A 5,481-nucleotide genomic window follows, 5' to 3' on the forward strand; every position below is an offset into this window, starting at 1 on the left:
CAAATTCACTATTCTCATAATATCTCATTATACAGAAAAGACTATAGTAATTACATAAAAACAAATAAAACTTAAATAATAGCACTTAATCAGTTCTTAATAATCCTTTGCCATAACTTTGAGTCTCTTAATCATATCAAAGTTGATAAACATTTGGCAGAAACATTTTATTGCCAAATGCCTGACTAGACAACCATGATTTTAGGAATTTTTAAATGTATCAGTGCTAGACATTGTGCCTGATTTTCAAAAGCATTTATATGCATAAAACAGGGTTTTATACATGTAATTGAGCTTTACTCATGTAAGTGGGCTTTTAAAAATTGCTACAATATATGCCATTGAATTGTCCAAAGGATTTACCCACATAAGTGCACTTTACCATGTAAATAGCTTTTGAAAATTGCTACAATGGCATGTTACATTTGGGGTAGACTTTCAAAGGCTACGCGCATAAGAAATGCCCCCGTAACCTGAGAAAATCTGCCCCATGCACACGTCAAGCCTATTTTCCATAGGCTCGGCGGCATGCGCATATGTCCCAGGGTTTCGAAAAAGGGGTGGAAGGAGACAGGTCCAGGGGCATGGTGGTGGTCCGGGAGCAGGTCACAGCATCAGGGGGTGGTCCAGGGGCATTGCGGAGATTCAGGGGTGGTCTGGGAGGCGGTCCCAAGTCCTCCGGCACAGCAGCCTGCGCCGGAGGATGGCGCGCTAGCGCGCGCAAGTTACGCAAAGGTAGGGGGGGGATCTAGTTAGGGCTGGGGGGTTGGTTAGATAGGGAAAGGTGGGGGGAGTGGTAGAAAAGTTCTCTCCGAGGCCACTCCGATTTCGGAGTGGCCTCGGAGGGAATGGAGGCAGCCTGCGCGGCTCGGTGCGCACAAGTTGCATAATTGTGCACCCCCTTGCGCGCGCCGGCCCTGGATTTTATAACATGTGCGCATGTTATAAAACCGGGTGTAGATTTGTTTGTGCCGGGTTGCACAAACAAATTGTGCCCACGTGCAGGTTTTAAAATCTGCCCCTTTATGCGCATAAATTCTTTAAAAATTCACCTGATAGTGTCCAATTGCTTGGGCATGGAGTTCCTTAAAATGGACTGTGCAACAAAAAGCATAGTTTCAACCAAATGAGCTAAGTGCAGAAAGGGAATCTTTTTTTTGCATATCTGAAAGCATGCGATAGAGTACAAATTTGCAGAACTGATGCTATTGAAGGTGTAAAGATATTATTATGTACTTTATGTATTAGTGTCTATACCTTGAATGTAATTTTCTACCGAACTAGAAGCCAGTTGAGAGAAAATAATACTGGGGTATCCATAAATACATATGCCAGTTAGTATATGAGAATGTAGAAAATTGTATTTCAGATTCAACAGGTATTTTGAATACTTGGTCAAGTCCTTTGCACCTACAAATTCTAGCTAATGACATCTTCAGAGTTGTTTTAGACCTCTTCATGGTGATATATCTTGATATCTTGATTTACTTGGACAAATGTAAACTCCATGAACAGCACATGACTCTGATGTAACAGCACCTCTGAGAACATGGTCTCCATGCTAAGTTCAAGAAATGTCTGTTGGATCAGGAATCTATATAATATTTCTCCCAGGGAGTGAAGATGGATCCCTTGAAGGTGAAAGCAGTACACCATTGGGAGGTCCCACAAAGCATCAAAGACTTTCAGCGGTTTATTGGATTTGCTAATTCCTACTGCAGATTTAACCAGAATTTCTCTAAGATTGTGGCACCCTTGACTTCTTTCATTAAAAAAAAAACCTGCTAAATTCCATTGGCTTCCAGAAGCTCAATATGCCTTTGATCAGTTAAGGAATGTCTTTATGTTTGCTACCCTGCTGCTTCACCCTGAACCATGTTCCCATTTGTGTAGAAAAAAAAGGCATCTGACCACTTTGGGAGCAGTCCTGTCACAATGTCATGGTCTTCACCAATATCTGCTTGTACATTTCTTTCCTATCAGCTATCATCCATAGAGAGTAACTATGCCACACTAGACCGAGAACTTTTGTCCATAAAGGTTGCTTTATAGCCTTGAGGGAGCTGCTTATCTAGTCCAGGTCCTTAATGATCATTGGAATATCTCAAGTCTGCTAAGGCCTTGAACCCTCAGCAATTATGAAGAACTTAGATTTTACCCATTTCGAATTCCAAATTGCATACTGTCCAGGAACCCAGAATGAAAATGGCTAATACATTATCGCAAAAGGGTGAATACTACCATGACCTACCAGAGAAAGAAGCTCCCCCTCTGGATATTATCGACCTGCAGCAGATTGTTGGATCTACCCTTTCCCTGGATTTGCTGGCCCTGATCTGTGCAATGGGAAACCAAGACCCTAATGTTCAAGAACTACAGAAATACGAAGTATTGCAAGGCTCCCTGTGATTCCAAGAACATGATAGGTTTCTGTAAAACCAGAACCAGTTATATGTGCCCCTTGGACCTGCCAGTTGGAGGCACGTTAAGTCTGCCATGAGTCCAGGTGGCTTTGGATGAGCCAAGACCTTGTGATTGGTTTTCTAGACAGTTATACAGAAACATAGAAATGACAGCAGAAAAGGATCAAATGGTCCACTCAGTCTGCCCAGCAAGCTTTTTTAAGGTATTAAATCTGTGCAGGTTACTCCCATGTTTCTCTTAAGAGTAGTAACTTTCACTCTGTGCAGTTATCACCAAGTCTTATGGCACCTATAAAAATTGCAGCAGCTAGCAACATTTTTTTACTGACTGAGCTTTCTTGAAAATTCAGATAATGTTGCTTGATGTGCTTTGCTTAGTTTTTGTTTATTTCTTACTCTTTTATAAAGCACTAACAGCAAGCTGACCAAGGTGGTTTACAACAATAAAAATACTATACAATACAACAAGATCACCCTAATTAAAATATTGGAATAGCCATAATTTTACCTTTATTCTAAAACCCAAATAGGTGGCCTCCAGTCTATTAGCTATTGGAACAGAGTTCCAACATTTGGACCCCACTACTGAGATCAATATCTCCTATCAGTCAACCATGCCACCTCCTTAGTGCTCACTCCCAAGCTTCTCATTTTATTCATGTATCATGTATCAAAATATTTGCTGAAATCCAAGTAGATCACATTGAGTGCTCTTCCTCAATCTAAATCTTTAGTCACCCAAAAAATAAAGAATCAATCAGATTTGTCTGACAAGAACTTCTTCCAGTGAATGCATATTGCCTCGGGTTGAGCAACCCATCAGATTATAGATGGTTCACTATCCTTTCCTTCAGTAGAGTCTCCATTAATTTTCACACCACTGAAGTGAGGCTAACTGCCTTGTAGTTTCCATCCTCCTCTTTGCCTCCACTCTTGTAAAGCGGGATCACTAGCACTCTTCTCCAGTCCTGTGATACCACTCCCATTTCCAGGGATCTGTTGAACAGGTCTTTCAGCAAGCCTGCTAGCACATCCCTGAAGTCTCTCAGTATCCTGGGGTGTATCTACATTCTATTCTGTGAATGAAGTTTTGTCTACCCTATCCCCATCTCAGTCTTGTTAAAGAGCAATGGTCATCCTCCAGGGTCTTCTTTAGTATACACCAAACTGAAGTATTTCTTTAATATTTCTGCAATTTCTTTCTCTCTACACTTGCTCCTTGTCACCTTTCAATTTCATTATACCACTTCTGACCTCCCTTTAATATATCTGAAAAATGTTTTGTCTCCTTGCTTTATCTTTTTGGACATCCTTTCTTCCGCTTGACCTTTTGCTTTCCTTATTTGTTTCTTTGTCTCCCTCCGTTACCGTAGATTTTTCAATAATGGTTTTAGAAATATCTAGCATAATATTTGTCAATCTTGAGAGCATTATGAGGTGCACTAAAAACAATTTAATAGTACTAGGTGAATACTGTCAGCCCTTGCAGAATGCTATCTGTCTGGTGACACAGTGAGACGAGTAAATGTTCTTCCTTCTCAGTGCAGTTACAATAATACCGTATTTTCACTGAATGTTAAAGGAACCCTGGTTTTCTTTGTTTTAATAAAATTGTTTAAATAAAATGGCAGTCCTTGATCCAACTACTCATTGGTAATCAAAATAATATCTATATAAGAAAGCACTGTCCATTTCTATTCGATCAGTGAAATAATGGTATTGTGATTTTTCATGAGACACACTGAAAACAATTTAATATTACGAAATGAAAACTACCAGCCCTTGCTGAACGCTATTTTTTTTTTGGTGCAATGGTAAAACGAGCAGGTGTCCTTCTTATCTAGTGCAGTCTCCATAATGCCTTCTTTCTATCAAAGGCTTTAAGAAACCATCTGCTTTCTTTATAATTGCATTAATGTGTTCAGTAGTGGAGATACTGCCTAACGGGTGATACTTTAAGATTTTCAATATGCTTAATACATTTAAGTGCAAGTTAATGATAAGCAAAAATATAAAAAGGTTAAAACAAAACAGCAAGTCTAGATCCTAAAATACATTGGTAGTCAAAATAGTTGCTGTATGTATATAAGAAAGCTCTGTCCCTTTCTATTCTATCAGTAGATTAATGGTATATAAATTGCTTCAGTACCATTTTTTTTTAGAATTGATTGGAAATGATGTGTCTTAGGCTTTTGTTGTAGTGGATGGATATTCTTATAGAAGATTCTTGAATATCTAAAGTGCATTTGTAACCCTAACGTTTGTTCCCACCTTAGTAAAATTTTGTATTTAAAAGCAACATTGTATCTGGCAACAGAAGAAATCTTGATACAGAGTGTGGACTTTTAGATACCTCAATGCATGAGCTTGTCTGACTATTACAGGTATTGGATTGACAATATTTTTGGAAGATTTTATTTTAACATTTAATACTTTGTACTTATGTTAAATTTTATTCTTAATATATTCTTAATATATTCTTATTATAATATTTTATCTAATGTTTTAAAATATGATTTTCATATATATGTTTTACATTTTAATTATATTTTTATTTATGTATGTGGTTGCTATATATGTTTTATAAATGTTAATATATATGTTTATGATTGTCGTAGCCCCTGAAGCAGCTCATATGAGAGAAATTTGGCCTGTCAGGCTTTTATTTGCAACTGTACCACATCTACAAATAAAGAATCCCTGTTGTACCGATCTATTTTCCTTGGTTGCCTTTGTAATAGCTCTAGAGATGTGCATCATTTTTTGCAATAGACCCGGGCTTTATTTCAGAAAACCCCCCCCCCCCCCCATGGGAAATTTCATTTTTTCCTGCAGCTCACAGTTTTTTTCCGGGGTGCCCCGATTTTCGGGTTAGTGTGCACTAACTCCCGATAGTGATTGCTAACTCCCAAGAGTGCACACTAATGGGTCAAAGTTAATGCGCACTAATGGGAGTTAGTGCACACTAACCCAAAAAATGAATTTTTCTGAAATTTTGGAAAAATTGTATTCATTTTTTGGCTGCCCAAAAATTCTATTCATTTTTCGGCTCCCTCGA

The sequence above is a fragment of the Rhinatrema bivittatum genome, chromosome 6, assembly GCF_901001135.1.
Source record: "Rhinatrema bivittatum chromosome 6, aRhiBiv1.1, whole genome shotgun sequence".
Taxonomy (NCBI): domain Eukaryota; kingdom Metazoa; phylum Chordata; class Amphibia; order Gymnophiona; family Rhinatrematidae; genus Rhinatrema; species Rhinatrema bivittatum.